A 22,881-nucleotide genomic window follows, 5' to 3' on the forward strand; every position below is an offset into this window, starting at 1 on the left:
ATCTTACTCTTTCATGTGCTCCTGCCCATATGTCTGGATTTATTACATCAAGCCACTACTTCTTCCTTTTTTTTTTTTTTTTTTTTTTTAGACAAAGTCTTGCTCTGTTGCCCAGCTGGAGTGCAGTGGTAAGGTCTCTACTTACTGCAATCTTCGCCTCCCGAGTTCAAGCAATTCTCCTGCCTTGGCCTCCTGAGTAACAAGGAATACAGGCGCGTGCCACCATGCCTGGCTAATTTTTCTATTTTTAGTAGAGACGGGGTTTCACCATGTTGGTCAGGCTTTTCTCAAACTCCTGACCTCATGATCCTACTGCCTGGGCCTCCCAAAGCCCTGGGATTACAGGCATAAGTTACTGCAAGGCCCATTATAGTCTTTTAAAGCCCCTTCAGATGGAGACTACAGTTCAGTTGCTTCCATTTTTAAGAACCACATACGAAGCTGTTCCATTTCTAAATCAAGCTTTGGATTTTTGTTCTTCTATTAGCTGGTCATGAGAGATTCCTGTGATGATCATATTGAGGTGAGTGAGCGGTCCTAGTACGCAGTGGTGAAATTCATGGGGGTCTGGGCTGCATACTTACACTGCTTGTTTCTTGCTAGTCCTTCTTATGCTTGGAGTTCACGCTTATCTTTTTAGATAAGTGCTGCAGGGCTTAAGCAACCTTATAATTTGGAGGTCTTTGTGAATCAAGCTCATGATGGGCATTTCTTGGAGGCATGGCCATTGGTGTCTTTTGGTCAGGCACTTTTATCTCTATGAATGCCTAGCAATATGGCAGGAGTTTTGTTTTGTTTTTTTTTTTTTTCCAAGTATATAATTCTCTTTGCTCCAGAATCTCAGGAGCCAGCACTGTTATTCAACTGCTAGGGTTTCCTGTAGCCCCGTTGCCACTTTGTATCTTTTCTTGCTACTGGTATTTCTAATACCATAGGATCTGCAGGGTTTGTGGTCCAAGCAATAGAGCTGCTAACCTTACAGCTTGGATTTGGTATACAACTCATTTCTACACTAGGACCTTCTTAAAGATGGCAATATGGCCAGGCATGGTGGCTCACACCTATAATCCCAGCACTTTGGGAGGCTGAGGTGGCCGGATCACGAGGTCAGGAGTTCAAGGCCAGCCTGGCCAATATAGTGAGACCCCATCTCTACTAAAAATACAAAAATTAGCCGGGTGTGGTGGTGGGTGCCTGTAAGCCCAACTGCTCGGGAAGCTGAGGCAGGAGAATTGCCTGAACTGGGAAGGCAGAGGTTGCAGTGAGCCAAGACCACGCTGTTGCACTCCAGCCTGGGTGACAGAATGAAACTCCATCTCAAAAAAAATAAAGAAGGTGGCCAATATTTCTTTTTTCTTTTTCTTTCTTTCTTTCTTTTTTTTTTTTTTCTTTTGATAAGTTCTTGCTCCGTTGCCCAGGCTGGAGTGCCATCACAGCTCAGTGCAGCCTCAACTGCCCAGGCTCAAGTGATCCTCCCACCTCAGCCTCCTGAGTAGCTGGGACTACAGGCTCACGCCACCACGCCTGGCTAATTTTCTGTACAGATGAGGTTTTGTCATGTTGCTCAGACTAACGATGGCAATATTTCTTATCAGTTGGTGCATGGGCTGAAGAAGTATTCCCTAGTGTGGAATAGGCTGTCTCCAGAATTGAGGGAAAAGTATTATGCATAGAGGTTCCTTCTTTGTAGTGGGAGGTAAAAGATGTAACGATTTGTCTTTTACTTTGAAATATATGCCCTGGTATATTAACACTTCTGACTATAGGAGCCCTAAAATTTTGCTTACATGTCAGCCCCTGGTTCTCTCCAGGGTTTATCACATATCTTATGGAGCACATGTGCCTTACTAAGTACTCTACTGCGGCCAGTTTTTATTCATTAGCTCCAATTAACATTGATGTAGTAGGTCATTGTGAAGTTTTATGGGATGTCCAGATGGTCCAGATCTCTTTGGACTGTATTATTACAGAAAGCAGGAGAATTAGCATAGCTTTGGGACAAAACCATAAATACATCTTGCTACCCATTCCATGAGAATGCAAACTCTTTCTGACCAGAATATAAAAGAATGTTTTGCCAAGTCAGTGGCTATGTAGCATGCACCTGAAACCATGTTCATCTCCTGTATCAAAGATATTAATTATGTCTAGTACTGTGGCTGAACTTAGAGAAACAACTTATTTAAGTTTGCAGTAAACTGTCATTTTCTGGGAGCAATCTGGTTTCTGCTGGAGCCAAATTGCCAAATTAAATGGGAATATGAGAGTGTCTACCTCTGCATCCTTAAAAGTAGTACTAATTTTTGCCATCTACCCACCTGGGGTGGTTATATTGTTTGTTTATTTGTGCTGCTGCAACAAAATACCACAGATTGGATAATTTTTTTTTCTTTTTTTGAGATGGAGTCTCGCTCTGTCACCTAGGCTGGAGTGCGGTGGCATGATCTCGGCTTACTGCAACCTCCGCCTCCTGGGTTCAAGCCATTCTCCTGCCTCAGCCTCCTGAGTAACTGGGGTTACAGGTGTGTAATGTTGTATCTTTAATAGATACAGCTAATGTTTGTATCTTTAATAGAGACGGGGTTTTACCATGTTGGTCTGGAACTCCTGACCTCATGATCCGCCCACCTCGGCCTCCCAAAGTGCTGGGATTATGTAAGCCACTGCACCTGGCCAGCTTGGGTAAGTTTTAAAGAACACAAATTTATTTTCTTGCAGCTCTGGAGGCTGGGAAGTCTAGGATTAAGGTGCCAGAAAGTTTGATGTCTGTCAAGGGCCTGTTCCCTGTTTTCAGGCTGGCACTTTGTTTCTGCGTCCTCATATGGTAGAAGAGATGGAAGGGAATGAACCTGCTCCTTCAAATCCTTTTATAAGGTCCTAATCCTATCCAGGATGGCTCTGCCCTCATAACTTAATCACCTCCAAAACGCCCTCCATCTTGCAGATCACTTGAGGTCAGGACTTCAAGACAAGCCTAGACAAAATGACAAAACTCATATCTACTAAAAGTACAAAACTTAGCCAGGCATGGTGGCACATGCCTGTAATCCCAACTACTCGGGAGGCTGAGGCAGGAGAACTGCTTGAACCCAAGAGGCTGAAGTTGCAGTGAGCCAAGAATGCACCACTGCATTCCAGCATGAGTGACAGAGGGAGACTGTCTAAAAAAAAAAAAATTAAAAAAAACCACCTCTCTCTTAATACGATCACATTAAGTTTCAATACACGATTTTTGGGGGACACATTTAGACCATATCAGATAGGATTGAAGAGATGATGGGGTATTTTTAGAGGCTTCCACTTGGTTATTTCCCACTATGAGATCCCTTACTCTACAGGCCAAAGACCCAAAGTTAGGATTGTGCCAAGTACTGCATAGGGCAATCCCAATTATACATTTGTGAACCAGAGAAATGACAGCTAGTTGGGAAAACAAATCTAATAGCCCCACTATAAGCAAGACTTTGGTCATAACACTGTAAGGCCTCATTCTAACAGGGAGACCATGATGTTACCTTGGGTCTTCTGATATTGATGTCAACTCAAACCTTTGCATCCCACTAGTGTTCAAAATATTTGGGATACCTAAGTAAGTGGGCAGTGGTCCCTTTGGAGAAAGACTAGCAGGAATTATTAACATGTATATTTGGCATGAGGTTAGGGTCCATCCTTCTGGAAACTTGGCCCTCTTTTCAGTCAATGGGCTCTGTAGCTGAAAAACTAATTTAGATCCAGGAGCTAAGCAAGGAATCATAAAATTTAACTTAGGTAATTGCTCTCAATTTAGTGATCACCCGTATTCAGTTTCTTCTGATAGTGCAAGCCGAGTTATACTCTTACTGCCCATATATTTTGCCCCTGTGGATACTGTATTCCAACCGTCTCCTTTACTCTCTGCAGGTCAGGGGCTCTTGGTTATAACCCTATGACTCCGCCACTCATTTAGATAATTATATCAACCTGGCTTCTGGCAGTTCCATACCATTACACAAACTCTACTGTTTTGGAATCCTAACATCCCCATTGCTTTTACTGAGCCTACTCTGTAATGACCTCTCCTACTATTAATCCTGTCTAATAAAGGAGACCCAGTGCTAAATATTTTAGTGATGCTGGTACCCCTCTCCCCAGTGCATTACTATGGCCTTGGTAACGGTGTGCTCAACAGTCCTTCTCATGATACATAATCATCTGATGAGTCTTTCAGCATTACATAGGTATCTAATGCCCATTTCAGCATGCCTATTTCCCTGAGCTTTCAATCTCTTCCTCCACTGCCTACTATAGCAATTCTGACATTTAAACTTTAGTATGGGTCGTTATTTTTTGCATGCTTCTAGGATCCATACTAGTAGTGAGTTGCTAATGTCTCCTAAGATCCTTGACAGTGTTGAATCTTATATTTTTGCAGAGTACCTCAAGTAAATATAGTCTGTCTTATCCAACATATTGTTCCAGATTGCTTATGGTGCACCCTCAGAATCCAGTGCTAATAATGCCAACCAACACATTCTGTTTAGGTCTTGCAATTTTGGGGGGTAGAGCTTCTTTCTTTCCTTATCAAGCCCAGCAAGTCTGAAGCTGCATTATGTTCGAACTTAGTTGTAGATCTAGTAGCCAGGAAGGGAAATGGGAGCAACTCATGGGGTAGGCACGTGTGGCTACAGGGAAAGGTCTCTTCATTTTCTTCAAACAAGAAGGGTGTGCTAACTCTTGGTGATGGGCACTTCTGCAGACCAGAGGAATTCAAAGACTTTGAACTGTGGGTTCAAAATCTTAAATGACATTCACCCAAATTCACCTAGCTCAAGGGACAGTGTCCTGTTTTTCATAATCTTGGCCCTAATCTTGGCATGGTAGAATTGCTTTAATTCTGCATTCAGTCTCTTCCCATTATTGTTACTAATTAAGAAAAAAGGCCGAGCACAGTGGCTCACGCCTGTAATCCCAGCACTTTGGGAGGCCAAGGTGGGCGGATCACGAGGTCAGAAGTTCAAGACCAGCATGGCCAATATGATGAAACCCCATCTCTACTAAAAGTACAAAAATTAGCCAGGCATGGTGGCATGCACCTGTATTCCCAGCTACTCAGGAGGCTGAGGCAGGAGAATTGCTTGAACCTGGGAGTCGGAGTTTGCAGTGAACTGAGGTCTTGCCACCATCCAGCTTGGGTGACAGAGTGAGACTCCATCTCAAAAAAAAGAAAAAAAGCCCGATCTGTATATGTACAAGTCTACACACATGCATATACATCCAGTGAAGTACATGTGAATTTAAAGAAATCTCTAGAAGAAAATATCAAACTTTTAATACTGGTTAAATACATGGAGGGGAGTAAAATGAAAAGTTTTGGAGAAAGAAATTTGCACAATTTTCTATACATTCTGCCATATCTAGATATTTTCTATAAATATTTACAACATTTTAAAGTATTAGGAAAAGTAAAAGGATCAATCAACATAGGGGGAGAGAACCAGAAGCGGGAAGGAAACTTTAGCAATGTCCTTTTTTATCTCCTAAGAAGTTTGACTTCACTTCACCTAACCCAAGAGGAGAGAATGAATGGATGATGGCTATTGAGAGCTTGTGCCTGGAGAAGGTGGGAATGAGAAGGGAGTTGATGTCTTTAGCCAGCCATACTCTTTCATTCCTCCTTCAGAAAGGGCCCAAGGGCCTGGGGATTCCAGCTGTGATCCAGTGACCATGAGAAGCATATGAATCTGGGTGCATTACAGCAGGATGATTCAGCTAGGGACGGTTGCGAGTGACACCACAGGAGGTGTATCTGTGCAGAAACAGGTCTTCACAGCTTTTTGGAACATTAGCATGGTAGGAAAGAGCAAAACGATCTATATAAATAAAATGAAGCTTCAGTCTTTTAAAACAATTGATCAGGTAGATTTTCAATACATTTGACAAAGGTATTTAGAATCACATATTGGTTTTCTGTAGCTACTATGATAACAAATTACCACAAATCTGGTGGTTCCAGACAACAGAAATTTATTCTCTCACAGTTCTGGAGGCAGAACTCCAAAGTTGGTTTCACAAGGCAGAAGTCTGGGTGTTGGCAGGACCATGCTCTCTCTACAGGCTCTAGAGGCCTTGACTCTTGCAGTTTCTGGTGGTGGCAGTATTCCTTGACTTGTGGCCATGTCACCCCAATTCTCCTCCATCTTCATATCATCTCTCTGTATGGATAAAATTTCCCTCCTCCTCCCTTCCTCCTATAAAGGCACTTGGGATTCCATTTAAGGTCCACCTTTAATGTAATTCATATCTCCCCATCTCAAGATCTTTAATCAAAACCTGCAGAAACTCTTTATCCTTATAAACAAACACTTACAGGTTCCAAAGGTTGTAACCTGACATACTTCGGAGCCATTCAGCCTACTGGAGATGGATTGATTTACCATATGCAACACACATGAAATTAACATTGAGGATTCTGGCTGGGCACCGTGGCTCATACCTGTAATCCCAGGAATTTGGGAGGCTGAGGCAGGCAGATCAAGAGGTCAGGACTTCCACTCCTATTGACTTCAACTGTAGTTTTAGCTGAAATTTGAATTTTGAAGCTATGATGCAGTTTTGGAGAAAACATGGCCAAAAATGTATATGGTGGGTAGCAGTTTAGGAAATACTCTCACAAGACTGGATGTGGTGGCTCAGGCCTGTAATCCCAGCACTTTGAGAGGCTGAGGCAGGCGGATCAAGACGTCAGAAGTTTGAGACCATCCTGGCCAAATGGTGAAACCCCATCTCTACTAAAAATACAAAAATTAGCTGGGCATGGTGGCACGTGCCTGTAGTCCCAGCTACTCAGGAGGTTGAGGCAGGAGAATTGCTTGAACCCAGGAGGCAGAGGTTGCAGTGAGCCGAGATCATGGCACTGTACTCCAGCCGGGGCAACAGAGTGAAACTCCATCTCAAAAAAAAAAAAAAAAAAAAAAAAAAAAAAAAAAAAAAAAGAGCAGGCTGCTTCTAGAGAACCCAAAATTGAGAAACAATAGTAGTTTCATGTATCTGTCAATCAGAAGAGAGCTGTGGTATGTATTCAGACACCAATTAGAGAAAATAATTGGTGGCTTCAAAGTTGAGCTCTGCCTCCCCAATTCAACCTAGTGAGTAGAACTTCTACCTCTGATTCTTACCCCAACTAACGGCATAAGAGTAGACACTGATGTGTAGGCTTCAATTCACAGGCAGGCTGCTTCTCACATGAGCAACACCCTATAGCTGACTTCTCAGTAATAAGCAGGGACTTATTTGCATTACCATGTAGAATCCAAGTAGGAAGTTGACTTATAGTAATAATACTAGCTAACATTTATTGAGCATTTATTTTATCCCCTGTAATGTGCTGATTGCCTCTCATGTATTGTCTTATTTAATTTCAAAGCAAACTTTGAGGTAGCTTGACTCACTAAGGCTCTTTGATTATACGCAAGCAAACAAGATTAATTGGAAGACCTCTGGGCTGTCTCACAAATCAGGAGAGCTGCAAAAACAGGATTAGTAAGGACAGAAATAACAGCAGTTCAGTTGTAAGAACTTAGACACAGCTCTTAGTGCTTTTTTCAGTTCATGGCATTATCATTGGATAACTAAATGGCCTTTCACCTCTGTGGGTTTCCACTCACAGTTTGAATTCCAAGCAGAGTTAATCTCACCCTGATGGGACAAAGGCACAATTATTGGCTTTGCCTGGGACAAATGCCCACCCTGGGCCAGGGGAGCAGGTTCAGTCATGAAAAAAGAGTGAGGGGTCAGGCTCAATGGCTCATGCCTGTAGTCCTAGCACTTTGGGAAGCCAAGGCAGGTGGATCACCTGATGTCAGGGGTTCGAGACCAGCCTGGCCAACATGGTGAAACCCCATCTCTACTAAAAATACAGAAATGATCTGGGCATGGTGGCACACGCCTGTAATTCCAGATACTCAGGAGGCTGAGATAGGAGAATCGCTGGAACGCAGAAGGCAGAGGTTGTAGTTGACCAAGTTCGAGCCACTGCACTCCAGCCTGGGTGACAGAGCCAGACTACATCTCAAAAAAAAAAAAAAAAAAAAAAAGAATGTGTCTCAAACACTATTCTGCAAGTGTGAAAGAGGGAAGAGATAGAATTGTGAAAGTTCACTAAGCAAGCTGATAGTGAAACTGTATCTTTCAGTCTGTGACCTTTGGAACTCTGATAAGATACAGACTACTGTTTAGCCTGTCTACTACAGGTAATGTTTTCTCTAGACCAGGGCTGTGGATTAAACTGTGTCCTCTCAAAGTTCACATGTTGAAACCCTAACCCTGAAATGTGACAGTATATGGAGATAAGGCCCTTGGGAGATAATCAGATTTACATAAGGTCATCAGATTAGAGTCCTCTTGATGGAATTAATGCCCTTATAAAAAGAAGAAAAAAGTTACCAAAGCGCTGTCTCTGCCATGTGAGGACACAGTGAGATGACAGCTTTCTGCGAGCCAAGAGTGAGCCCTTACCAGAACGCAGCCATGCCAGCACCCTGATCTTGGTCTTCCAACCTCCAGAACTGTGTAAAGATTCTCTGTTATTTAAACTATCAGTCTATGGTATTTTCTTACAGTTGGCGCCCAAGCCAACCAAGACAACCAGCATCCTCACCCCTCATTTTGGAAGCAGCTTTCCAAATTTTTTCTGAAACAGAGTTTCACTCTTGTCACTCAGGCCAGAGTACAGTGGCGTGATCTTGGCTCACTGCAACCTCCACCTCCAGGGTTCAAGCAATTCTCCTGCCTCAGCCTACCGGGTAGCTGGGATTACAGGCGTCTGCCACGATGTCCAGCCAATTTTTTGTATTTTTAGCAGAGACGGAGTTTCACCATGTTGGCCAGGCTGGTCTTGAACTGCTGATCTCAGGTGATCTGCCTGCCTTGGTCTCCCAAAGTGCTAGGATTACAGGGATGAGCCACTGTGCCCAGCCCCCCACCTTTTTTTTTTTTTTTTTTTTTTGGAGACAGAGCAAGACTCTGTCACCCAGGCTGGAGTACAGTGGCACGATTTTTGCTCATTAGCACCTTCACCTCCCAGGTTCAAGCAATTCTCCTGCCTCAGCCTCTCCAGTAGCTAGGATTACAGGTGCCCACCACTACGCCCACCTAATTTTTGTATTCTTAGTAAAGATGGGATTTCACCATTTTGGCCAGGCTGGTCTGGAACTCCTGGTCTAGGCAGTCTTAATAAGAAAGTCAAGCACAGGGCCCTCTAGTAAACCAAGCCAATTAGACTCTCCAGGGATAATGACGGAGGGACTCTAGGTGGGTGAATTGAGTTTATTCCCATAGCATGATCTAAGGAAAGAAGGCATGTATATTTCTGACTAAGATTTGATAGCTTCCTGATCCTCTTTCTTCACAAGACCTGGCTCATCAGTGTTTCTTTTAATTCTGTGAGCTATAAAGTGTCTTCCAATAAATTCCTTTTTCCATCTAGGTGAGTCAAAGATTCTTTCAGTTTCTTGCGTAACTGATTCAGAAATGGTACCTGGGAGTGAAACTGCAAGCAACAGAACTCTGCTGTGCAAACAGCAGAATTAGGTGCAAGGCAATGAGAATTCCTCAATTTAGTTTAGAAAGTTAAAGGCAGTTATTTTTCCTGAGCTTCCAAATTCATATGTTCACCAATAAATTTCCCTTTTTGCCCAATCTAGTCCTGATTAATACAAGCTACTTATGCAAAATGCAAGGACTTAGGCTAGTGAGGTGCTTCTCTTCCTGTGGTCATTTGCTGAATTGATGTGGGCTCCCATTGTGTGTGTGCCTGGCAGCAATTTTTTTAACCCACTAGAGTAGCCTCAATGTACATCAATACCTGGCCCCAGACCAAGCCTTTTGCTTTTATAACCCTCAAGCTAATACATGAGAACTGGAAATTTAGGTGCATAGATAAGTACCCAACCACACTCCCCCTTCTTTCTAAGATTATCGTATTAGAAAGAGCCTATGGAAACCAAAAAGGCAGAGAACAGCCGGCAAGCATAGTAATAAAGATGACCACCATTTGTTAAAACTTCACTGTGTGCCAGACATTGGGCTATTATGTCACTTAATCCTGGAAGAGCAATACTATCATGTTTTGTTTTGTTTTGTATCTAAGGTTGAGCTGCAGAGGCTCAGAGCTGAATTGATTCAATCAGTCATTCTTTTCTGTTATGGGCATGATATAATCATCTGTCTAGACATGACCCCTATTTTTTCTTATCTTCTTTATCCTTCATCCCCAAGTGTATCTAATGTGTGTCTTTCCAATCTACTTTCCATAGACTTAGAGATTCGTAAAAATATGTAGTATAGTGTCTGCTTTTAAACTGTATATAAATGAATCATACTGTATGTCTCACTCTGCAATTTGCTTTTTTTACTCAGCATTATGTTTCTGAGATTCATCCACGTTGATATATATAGAGAGAGCTAGTTCATCTGTTTAAACTGCTCCATTATATACGATTATATCTATATACTGTACCTTACTTAGGTATTTTCTCCTGATGGATATCTAGACTGTTTCTAATTCTTTCCTAATACAACAACAACAAAATACCTCAATGAATAATCTTGCACACATCTCTCCATGCATTGTGTAAGAGTCTCTCTAAGACATACCTAGAAGTAGAATTGCCTCAGGCTATATATATTTTCAGTTTTAAGAAATCTTGCCAAATTACTTTTCAAAGTAGCTTTACTAATTTACACTCCCATCAACAGTACATGAGAGTTCTTGAGAGAGATACTATTAGCATCTCCATTTTACAGGTGAGGAAACTGAGGAAACACAAAAAAGTGTCCAAAGTGAAACACTGTCTATCTGAACCGGGTCTATCTAGCTCCAGAACTACACTATTCAATATCAGGATACGACATACACTAATTAACATAAAAAATACGTTCAGCTCTAAGTGACAGAACCATCTACCAGTAGCTAAGGCAGTATAGGCATTTTCCATCTCACTTAACAACAAGGACTCAAGAGAAGTAGTTCAGAGCAAGTCAGCAGCTCAGCTATGTCAACACAGGTACTCTTGAGGTTTTTTCTCCACCACCTTTAGCTGCTGAGTTTTCACCCTTATCTCCTCTCAGTCCTAGGATGTCTGACATTGTTCTGACATTGTGGTTGAGTTCAAAGCAGGAAGAAAAGGGTTGGGGTGGTGGTGCATGCGGGCAGTGGCACCATGAAGCTCTTTGCTTGTTCTCCTTTTTATAGGAAAGAAAAATGCCTTCCTTGAATTTTCACTCATCCAAGCCTACTTCCTTTATTTGTCTCATTGGTCAGAATTTGGTCAGAGCCCACTGTTGAACGAATTTCAGATAAAGTGGAATGAGATGATCATGTATGGTTTAAATAACTGTGACTCAGCTACTGAGGCTCCAGGAAGGATCTACTTTCCTGGATCTCAAGCCATCTTCAAGTCTAAAACCAGTCCTGTTAGCAAGAAAGAAAGGAAACAACTCTTGGATATTGACGTGGTTTTTCTTCCAACTTGGTATCTTCTTAGATTTCTTTGCTGACATCCTCATCCCACTGAGTTGTTAAATTCTTGCTCGGTCCTGGTCCTCTTCTCTTTCCAAGGTATTTTAAAAAAGGCCAACAGATGGCCAACAGGCCAAATTTGAGTTTTTAACCCCTGCTGTATGCTTCCTAGGCTGATAGTATCCATTTTTATAGTTTTAATTACCATTTACATACTGATGACTCCTAAATTTGTATCTCCAGCTTCCTCCTCTGCCTTGAGCTTCAGATCCATATGTACCATTGCCTCCTTGGATATTCCTAAGACACATCAAAGTCAGCGTATCCAAAACTGAGTTTTTCACCTCCCACCTAAACTTGCTCTTTCTTCTTTGGTGAATCCTGTCTCAGTGAATACCACCCCCTTCCACTCAGTTACCCAAGTTAGAGACCTGCAAGATATCTTGATATTTTCACTCACTTCCCACATAATAACTCTCAATTTTTATCTGCTTTTCTTCATCTCCATTGCAACCCTGACCTAAAATTTTGTGATTCAAGTGTTTGTGGTGTGGACCTGCAGCACAGCGCATGGATGCCCTTTTCTGTTTGTTTGAGACGGAGTCTCACCCTTTTGCCCAGGCTGGAGTGCAATGGCACGATCTTGGCTCACTACAACCTCCGCCACCTGGGTTCAAGGGATTCTCCTGCCTCAGCCTCCCAAGTAACTGGGATTACAGGCACGAGCCACCACACTCTGCTAATTTTTTTATGTCTTTAGTAGAGAAGGGGTTTCACCATGTTGGTTAGGCTGGTCTGGAACTCCTGACCTTGTGATCTGCCTCCTAAAGTGCTGGGATTATAGGCGTGAGCCACTGTACCCGGCCTGGAAGCTTCTTAAAAAATGCGGAATCTCAGGCTCTACCTGAGACCCACTAAATCAGAAATCTGCATTTTAACAAGGTCCCCCAGCAAAATTTTTTTAAATTTGAGAACTTCTTATCTTTTGCCATCATTTACTATGTCGAGGTAAATTTCTGGCCCCCTAAAACTCTTCCTTTACACTGCAAACCTCACAAGTCCCCTCCCTCATTAAAGCCAATAACTAGCTCCCCATTGCTTTAGAGACAGAATGCAAAAGCTCACGGAGTACAAAGCCCTGCGGAAGTTCCCCGGCTGCCTCGTCTCCAGCCCCATTCTGCCTTGGCCTGTGGAGGCCAGCCACATTAGTCTCTTTCCAATTCCTGTGCCAGGCTATATTTTTTTCCAACTCGGGGCCTTTTTGCCTGCTGCCCACCCCTATACCCAGCATGATCTCAACTGCCCTGGCACATAGCTAACTCCTACTCTTTTGCTTTCTCAAAAAAGCCCCCTCTCACAGCCCAGCTGAGATTAGCAGCTCTCCTGTTCAGCTCTCTTTGCACACCATGCTCTTTGAAACATTTATCACAGTTGTATTTAAATAATGAAGTGTGGTTTTCATCATTCAATGTCAGTCTTCCCAACCGAATCCAAGCTATAAAAACAACTGTATGGGCTCTGTGCATTGTTACATCCTTTCAGCGCCTAGTACAGTGCTGGATGCACAGGAGGGGCTCAATCAGTATCTGTTGACTTAATGGCCCTGGGAGTTGTCCTGGCTCAGGGTGGCCACACTTTCTTAGTTCAACTGGAATCGAGAAATCAGAAAAAGACCCAGAGGGCCAAGGAAGTATAATTTGACCACCAGCAGCTAATCAGGGATGAAAATGTCCAATTCTGACTGATGGACCCCATGCACGTGCTGAAAGGAAACCAGCAGCAGCTCGCCTGAGGGTGATGGTAAACATTTTGTTCCCCAGCCAGTGCCCTCCTCCTCAATAGACTCCCAAACTGACCTTTAGAAGCACTTTTGTATAGTGGGAGGTCTCTTTTAACCTCCAGTGAATAGGGGTATGAAGTGGTGTTTGCTTTTTGCCCTTTGTTCTCTGGCTGAGAAAAGTCTGGAGGCGGGCGGAGTGAGGCTTAGTAATACAGTTGCCTTGCCTTTCATATGCTAAAGAGGTTTTTCCTCCTGGTTTAGTATAATCTAAGAGTTGTGAAGGTCTGGAAGGGATCCACTCCCCTTCCTTTTGGCATCTCATTTCCTGCAGACTAGGGGTAACTTTGCAATTAATAGAAAAACCAGAGCTTTGAAAATATCATCTGCATTGCCCACCAAGCATCTCCGTGAGTTGAGCCAGTGTAGTAGGATCGTTAAATGCTAAGTTTACAGGAAGGACATCCAGGGGAAACACGGGAAAGTCCCGCCACCGAGAACCTGGCCAGAGATACTTGAGTTCCTGCCGTTCTCCACACCCCAAGGGGAAAAGCTGAGGTTGACTTGCTCAAGATAGCCTGTTATCACAGCCTTTGACTCCCATACAGGCATGGATCTGGGTTTGGGGGCATTACATTTATGCAGTTTGGAGGGTTCTCCAAATGAAGAAAGAGAATGTTATTAATAAAGTCAGGTTCAGGGCTTTAGAAAGAACGAGTGCAACTGAGGACAAGTTTGTTTTGTTTTGTTTTGTTTTTGAAACGGAGTTTCGCTCTTGTTGCCCAGGCTGGAGTGCAATGGTGCGATCTCGGCTCACCGCAACTTCAGCCTCCCGGGTTCAAGAAATTCTCCTGCCTCAGCCTCCCGAGTAGCTGGGATTACAGGCACGCGCCACCATGCCCAGCTATTTTTTATTTTTATTTTTTGTATGTTTAGTAGAGACAGGTTTCTCCATGTTGGTCAGGCACCCGACCGACATGAACTCCCAACCTCAGGTGATCCACCAGCCTCAGCTTCCCAAGGTGCTAGCGTTACAGGTGTGAGCCACCGCACCTGGCCAACAAGCTTTGTGACATATCCACATCTATCCCTGGCCACATATGCTGGAAAAGCTGAGGCTTCAAAGCCCTTGGGCAGGTGTCTCACTACCTAAAGCCTTTATCCAGTAATCTGTAAAATGGAACTCTCAATCTCTTCTCCACAGAGATAAGGTAAAGATGCGTAAGATAATGGCACAGAAAATAGCCAGTATTTGATAGGAAGGACTCAGTAAAAACAACCTGGTGGAGACCTCTTTGGGAATTTACAAATCCCTTCTGGGCTACCTTCTCCTTCCCTTTAGTATCTCCCTTGCCTTTAAGCTTTTGCAGGGACTGCTGGGATCAGTCTAGGATATATACTCTTACTGGTGTGGTGACTTAAGAAAGGCAATCCAATCAGGCAGCTGAAGTCAATACGTTTTTTTTGGACATTGAAAGATTTTTTAATAAATTTAATTTCCTTTACTTTTATTGTTTTATCCTTAGCTTTCTTTTTTGATATTTTTCTTTGTTTTACTTCATAAGGACCCAGTGCAAGGTTAATTGGTTTTTTTTTTTTCTTGTTTAATTTGATTTGTCGTTTAATTTTTTGCCACTGTGCAAAAGGCAATCCAAAGGTCAGCCTGGTGTGTGTGTGTGTACTGAATTAGGTCCTTATTGTTTACCATCCCTAATGTTTACCAGCCTTTACCAGCTCCATGTTTATAATCCCGAGGGCATCTATGTTTATAATAAATCAAAATCAGCTAGCAAACACACAGAAGAGTAGGAAAGGAATAAGGAAAATGCTGTGAACTAACATAGAGCAAGCAGGGAAATAGCAGCGGAGTTTGTGAGGGAGCCTCTGGCCTGGTACTACCTGGTTCAATTCCCAATTTAGCCACTTACCAGGTTTTAACCTATAGCTATATTCATTTGAACTTTCTAAATCTCACTTTGCTCATCTAGAGCACTGGGTTATTTATAGAGTTTTCCTTAGAGTTTTGCTGTGAGGATTAAATGAGAAAATCCTCTCGAAGTGCTAAGAATAGTCAGTGGAACAGGGTAAACCCTCAATAAATGTTAGTTATTATTAACAGCACCTCCTGTGTAGCCCGTAGTGAGCTTTATATATGTCACCTCATGTCACAGCACTGAGAGATTAAATGGCCTGCCCAAGATGGGGAAATGTAAGAGTTTAGACAAAGAAGCTATTTTTAATGAGTTTCCATTTACTGCTTTTTACCAAATCAAAGACTCATGGATTTGTAAGATTTGTAATGCCTATTTCCAAGCATTAAAATGTGGGGAAAAAAATATATGTCTCAGAAACAAAAGCTAACAGTGCTCTTTCTGCGACACTGCATCTTGTATCTTCCCTCCAAACTTCTCTCGTTAGCACATTGTCCAATGACGGACGTGCCCATTGCCAGCATTGTTTCTTAGCTAGATCAGGTACAGAAAGCTCAGTCTGGAGTCCTGTAGCATCTTTATTGTACCTTCCATTGTCATCATTTCAAGAAGTGATCCAGATATTTGGCTGATCAAGCTGGGAAGGTCACCCTTCTTCCAGCTAAAGAAAACCACTAGGCAACTGTATGGTAATGTTCGGTTTCTACCCTAATCCAAGTTTTGTGCTGACCTACTCTGCAGAATACCTTAGTAGAGGCCGGGGACACCTGATTATAGAAACCACCCTGTGGGAAATGGGGTGATGTAGAAAGTAAAATAAATGGTGTGAAGAACCTGAGTCTAGTGGCAACTTTTTCAACACAAGTAACTATGAGGCTTTGGGAAAGTGACTTCCTCTATAAAATGACACTAATAATCCCACCCCACTTTCTTCTGATCATCAGTGAGGATCTATGATATGCAGGTTGAGCATCCCTAATCTGAAAATCTGAAATCTGAAATGCTCCAAAATACCAAAATAAAAAACTGTTGGAGCACTAGCATGACACCACAAATGGAAACTCCACACCTGACCTCATGTGATTGGTCAGTGTCAAGACCCAGGCACATAACACACAGTTTTTCAGCATTCCCAATGGGAATGCCCAGATTTCCCCACACAAGCACACCCGCCCAGGTTAATAAAATGGCACATATGCAGACCAGGCATGCCCGTGGTAGGTTCCCCATGATGCCCTACATGAGACCCAAACCTACATGAATTACTCACTGTGGGTTTTTGCTTATTTTTCGCTCTGTGGTATAAAAATGTGTTGAACAAATCAGAAGTGCCTGCAGATACTCCTCTGGGTAACAGTGATAAGAAAAAGAGGAAGCTTTTATGTTTATCTAAAGCACACAGAAAGTCAAGCTGTTGGAGAAATTGGACAGCAGTGTCAGTGTAAAATGTCTTACACAAGAGTATGGCGTTGGCATGACCTCCGTGTGTGACCTGAAGAAACACAAGGATAAACTGTTTAAGTTCTATGCTGAAAGTGATGAAGAGAAGTTAATGAAAAATAGAAAAAACAATACATAAAGCTAAAAATGAAGATCTTGATGATGTGTTGAAAGATTAGGTCTGTCAGTATCACAGTGAACTTATGCCATTTAACAACATGCTGATCATGAAACAAGCGAAGATCTATCATGATAAACTAAAAATTAAAGGGAACTGGTGAATATTCAACAGGCTGCTACAAAATGTTTGTGAAACCAATCAAAAATGCTGTCCCTCGGGATCCTTGTCTTTTTGTTAGCATAATAATGGACTGGTAAAAAATTCACTCCAGGAATTTTTTTTTTTTTTTTTTTTTTTTTGAGACGGAGTTTCACTCTTGTTACCCAGGCTGTAGTGCAATGGCATGATCTCGGCTCACCGCAACCTCCACCTCCTGGGTTCAGGCAATTCTCTTGCCTCAGCCTCCTGAGTAGCTGGGATTACAGGCACGCGCCACCATGCTCAGCTAATTTTTTGTATTTTTAGTAGAGACAGGGTTTCACCACGTTGACCAGGATGGTCTCGATCTGTTGACCTCATGATTCACCCGCCTCGGCCTCCCAAAGTGCTGGGATTACAGGCTTGAGGCACTGTGCCCGGCCTCACTCCAGAAATTTAAGAAAAGACACAGCATTAAATTTTTAAAAATTTGTGGTGATATGCCAGGTGTGGTGGCTCTCACCTGTAATTCCAGAACTTTGGGAGGCTGGGCAGGCAGATTGCCTGAGGTCAGGAGTTCAAGACCAGCCTAACAGGGTGAAGCCTCATCTCTACTAAAAGTACAATTAGCTGGGCATGGTGGCACATGCCTGTAATCGCAGCTCCTCAGAAGGCTGAGGCAAGATAATCGCTTCAACCTGGGAGGCAGAGGTTGCAGTGAGCTGAGATTGTGCCACTGCACTCCAGCCTGCACAACAGAGCAAGTCTGTCTCAAAAAAACAAAAACAATAGGCCGGGCGCGGTGGCTCAAGCCTGTAATCCCGGCACTTTGGGAGGCCGAGGTGGGTGGATCACGAGGTCAAGAGATCGAGACCATCCTGGTCATCATGGTGAAACCCCGTCTCTACTAAAAATACAAAAGCTGAGGCAGGAGAATTGCTTGAACCCAGGAGGCAGAGGTTGCGGTGAGCCGAGATTGCGCCATTGCACTCCAGCCTGGGTAACAAGAGCGAAACTCCATCTCAAAAAAAAAAAAAAAAAAAAAAAAAACACAAAAACAAAAACACCCTGTGGTAGTAAAGCATCTGCTAATCACAAAGCAGTGGAGAAACTCATTGATGAGTTTGCTAAGGTCATTGGTTATGAAAATCTAATGCCAGAACGAGTCTATAGTGCTGATGAGACATCACTGCTCTGGCATTATTGTTCCAGGAAGACACTGACTACAGCTGATGAGACAGCACCTACAGGAATTAAGACTGCCAAAGACAGAGTAACTGTGCTGGGATGTGCTAATGTGGAAGGCATGCATGTTTAAGTGTAAACCTACTATGATAGACAAAAGCTTACATCCTCCCTGTTTTCAAGGAGTGAATTTCTTTTTTTTTTCTTTTTTTGAGATGACGTCTTGCCCTGTCATTAGGCTGAGTGCATTAGCACGATCTCTGCTCACTGTGACCTCCAACTCCCTGGTTCAAGCGATTCTCCTGCTTCAGTCTCCTGAGTAGCTGGGATTTCAGGCACACACCATCATGCCCAACTAATTTTTTTATTTTCAGGAAAAATGAGGTTTCACCATGTTGGCCAGGATGGTCTCGATCTCCTGACCTCATGATCCACCCACTTCAGCCCCCCAAAGTGCTGGGATTACAGGCATGAGCCACTGTGTCCGGCCTCAAGGAGTGAATTTCTTACTGGTTCATTACTATATTAACAAAAAGAGATGGATCACCAGGGACATCTTTTCTGATTGGGTTCACAAACATTGTGTTCCAGTGGCTTGTGTTTACTGTAGATGGCTTGTGCTGGACTAGATGATGACTACAAGATTTCGCTATTGCTTGATCACTGTTCTGCTCATCCTCGGTTGAAATTCTCACCAGAAATAAGGTTTATGCCATGTAGTTTCTCCAAATGTGACTTCAGTAATTTAGCTGTGTGACTTAGTATCTTTAGATCAGTGAAGAGTAAATATAAAAACATTTTCTTGAACAATATGCTAGCAGTAGTGAACAGGGGTGTGGGTGTGGAAGATTTGCAAGAAGAGTTTAGTGTGAAAGATGCCATATATGCTGTTGCCAATACTTGGAACACAATGACTAAAGACACAGTGTACATGCCTGATACAACCTCTGGCCTGCCACTGTGTTCAGAGTTGATGATGAACAACGTGGTGACTTTGAAGAATTCCACGTGTCAAGTGTGAAATAAAAGTCTCTGACCTTCTTATATATGCAAAAATATATATTTTCAGTGGTTGTTATAAGTAAGCTGGAAAAAGTGGATATTGAAGACATTTTTAACATGAATATTGAGCCTCCAGTTCTTCGTTTATAAACCAATGATGGAATAGCCGAAATGGCTCTGAATCAAGATGATGGTATTAGTCCAAGAGTGGTAGATTATGCCTGTAATCCCAGTGCTTTGGGAGGCCGAGGTGGAGGGTCACTTGAGCCCATGAGTTCAAGACTGGCCTGGGCAACATAGGAGACTCTCATGTCTACGAAAAATTTAAAATTTGCACGGTTGGTTGCTCATGCCTGCAATCCCAATATTTTGGGAGGCTGGGGTGGGTGGATCACAAGGTTAGGAGTTTGAGACCAGCCTGGCCAACATGGTGAAACCCCGACTCTAAAAGATACAAAAATTAGCCGGGCATGGTGGTGTGCACGTGTAATCCCAGCTACTCAGGAGGCTGAGGCAAGAGAATTGCTTGAACACGGAAGGCAGAGGTTGCAGTGAGCTGAGATCGTGCCACTGCACTCCAGCCTGGGTGACAGAGCAAGACTCCATCTCAAAAAAAAAAAAAATTGCTAGGCATGGAGGCACACACCTGTAGTCCTAGTTACTTGAGAGGCTGAGATGGGAGAATCACATGAGCCCATGAGTTCAAGTGTGCAGTGAGCTATGGTCTATGATCTTTGATCAAGCCACTATACTCCAGCCTGGATGACAGAGTGAGACCCCATTTCTACAAAGAAAATTTAAAGAAGCTACAAGAACAACAAGATGATAATGACAATGAAGGTGACTTTAACATTACAGGAAAAGTGCCTATAGGCAGCATGCTGAAAATGTGTGATGAAATTATTGAAGGATGAAAGCAGCATGTATTCATAACAGAACAAGAAGTCAAGTCAGTTAATAAAATCAGAGGCGGCCGGGCGCAGTGGCTCAAGCCTGTAATCCCAGCACTTTGGGAGGCCGAGGCGGGTGGATCATGAGGTCAAGAGATTGAGACCATCCTGGTCAACATGGTGAAACCCCGTCTCTACTAAAAATACAAAAGATTAGCTGGGCATGGTGGCGCGTGCCTATAATCCCAGCTACTCAGGAGGCTGAGGCAGGAGAATTGCCTGAACCCAGGAGGCGGAGGTTGCGGTGAGCCGAGATCGCGCCATTGCACTCCAGCCTGGGTAACAAGAGCGAAACTCTGTCTCAAAAAAAATAAATAAATAAAATTAAAAAAATAATAAAATAAAATCAGAGGCTTCTAAGACAAAAACTGTTGTCAATGAGGCAGATGACTCTGGAGGAAACACTTTAAAAAACCATGCAGGAGAATGTCTCCTCATTGCTAGAGGACCCACTTCCTGGCCCCTCCACTGCTTCTGATGTTTCTTCTCACCTGAAAAAAAATAAAACAGTACAGTATACAGTAACCTTTTAATCCAAACCTCTTAATTGTAGGTAGAGACAGAAAGCCCCCAATTGTTAGTTTTGCTGTTGTTTGACAGCTGATACAGATATCCTGATGATGTTACTACACTGCTCAGTTACCCCAAACACAGCATTTTTTCCCTGTATTAATTGTATGTCATACTTTTTCCTGTACGTATGTGTGAATAAGTATAAGAAAACAATTGCTTATCAGTAGCATATAAAGTCAAAGTCAAGAATTATGGTGATGCCAAAAAACCACACATTGTCCACATGGGTGCGTAAGATAGTGACACCTTTGCTTTCTGATGGTTCAATGTAACAAACTGTTAACATGCACAAAAATCAACAAACATGTTGTATAAAATTACCTTTGGGCTATGTGTATAAGGTATACATAAAACATAAATGAATTTTGCATTTAGACTTGGGTCTCATTTCCATGGTATCTTACCATGTACATACAAATATTCCAAAATTGGAAGAAAATTCCAAACCCCCAAAATTTCTGGTCTCGGCCATTTTGGATAAGGGGTACTCAACTTGTAATGCATGTGAAATATAGTATGTGTGGGAGTGCTGTACAAATGTAACCTTTCTTTTTTTTCTTTTTTCTTTTTTTTTTTTTGAAGCAGAGTCTAGCTCTGTCAACCAGGCTGGAGTGCAATGGTGCAATCTCGGCTCATAGCCACCTCAACCTCCCAGGTTCAAGCAATTCTCCTGCCTCAGCCTCCTGAGTAGCTGGGATTACAGGCACGTGCCACTGCACCTGGCTTATTTTTGTATTTTTAGTAGAGACTGAGTTCTTCCATGTTGGTCAGGCTGGTCTGGAACTCCTGACCTCATGATCCACCCACCTCGGCCTCCCAAAATGCTGGGATAATGGGCATGAGCCACCGCTCCTGGCCCAAATGTAACCTTTATTAATGTCGTCGTTAATTGCTGTAGCTTGGTACTTTTAGCAGGAAATAGGCAATAAGATGCTGGAAGTTGGGCAAATCACTTACAGAAAAGGTATATGCATGTATGATTGTGTACATATTCTGAAAAGTCTAAAAGGGTGTATTCCAAATTGTATACGGTAGTGGGGCTTTCATATTTGCTTCCATATTTGAGATTCTTTGTGGATTAAGTTGTTTTTACAACAAACTTTTTTTTTAACATTTTTTTCTCAATATTCAATATTCCATATTTGTGGATTAAGTTGTTTTTACAACAAACTTTTTTAAAAACATTTCTTTGTCAATATTCAATACAAATACGTAGTTTTAATATTTTTATTTCAATAGTTCTATAAAAACAACAAAGAACCCCATGCTAAAAAAAGATTTTTTTCCAAAAAGTGTGGTTTGGCCAAATTGAATCAATTCTTAATGCACCTTATTCCAGGCCACTACCCCAGTATGTTACAGATCATGTGAGAAAACAGCCCCTACTAACCAACTTTGTTTTAAATTCTGTGGCCTATTTATTTTATTTATTTATTTATTTGAGACCGAGTCTCATTCTTGTTGCCCAGGCTGGAGTGCAGTGGCACAATCTTGGCTCATTGCAACCTCCACCTCCTGGGTTCAAGCTATTCACCTGCCTGAGCCTCCTGAATAGCTGGGATTACAGGCGCCTACCACCACACCTGGCTAATTTTTGTACTTTTAGTAGAGATGGGGTTTCGCCATGTTGGCCAGGCTGGTCTCAAACTTTTGACCTGAGGTGATCCGCCCTCCTCTGCCTCCCAAAGTGCTGGGATCACAGGCACAAGCCACCATGGCTGGCTATGGCCTAATATTTGATAGTTGTTCATTTTTGTTTTTCTTTTCTTACAAAACTTTTAGTTAGATGTCTTCACTTAGGAAGGGAATACCTCTTTTTAAGGAAAAACAATAAATTTTCATACCACTAATTATTAAGATTTACAATCGGCCGGGCGCGGTGGCTCAAGTCTGTAATCCCAGCACTTTGGGAGGCCGAGGCGGGTGGATCACGAGGTCAAGAGATCGAGACCATCCTGGTCAACATGGTGAAACCCCGTCTCTATTAAAAATACAAAAAAATTAGATGGGCATGGTGGTGCGTGCCTGTAATCCCAGCTACTCAGGAAGCTGAGGCAGGAGAATTGCTTGAACTCAGGAGGCGGAGGTTGTGGTGAGCCAAGATCACGCCATTGCACTCCAGCCTGGGTAACAAGAGCGAAACTCCGTCTCAAAATAAAAACAAACAAACAAACAAACAAAAAGATGTACAATCAAAAGAATCTCAGTTTGAGCAGAGTATCAGCAGTTTCCTCAAATGAAAAGCACAACATCTCAGAAATTGGAAA

The sequence above is a fragment of the Saimiri boliviensis genome, chromosome 5 (genome assembly GCF_048565385.1).
Source record: "Saimiri boliviensis isolate mSaiBol1 chromosome 5, mSaiBol1.pri, whole genome shotgun sequence".
NCBI classification, from domain to species: domain Eukaryota; kingdom Metazoa; phylum Chordata; class Mammalia; order Primates; family Cebidae; genus Saimiri; species Saimiri boliviensis.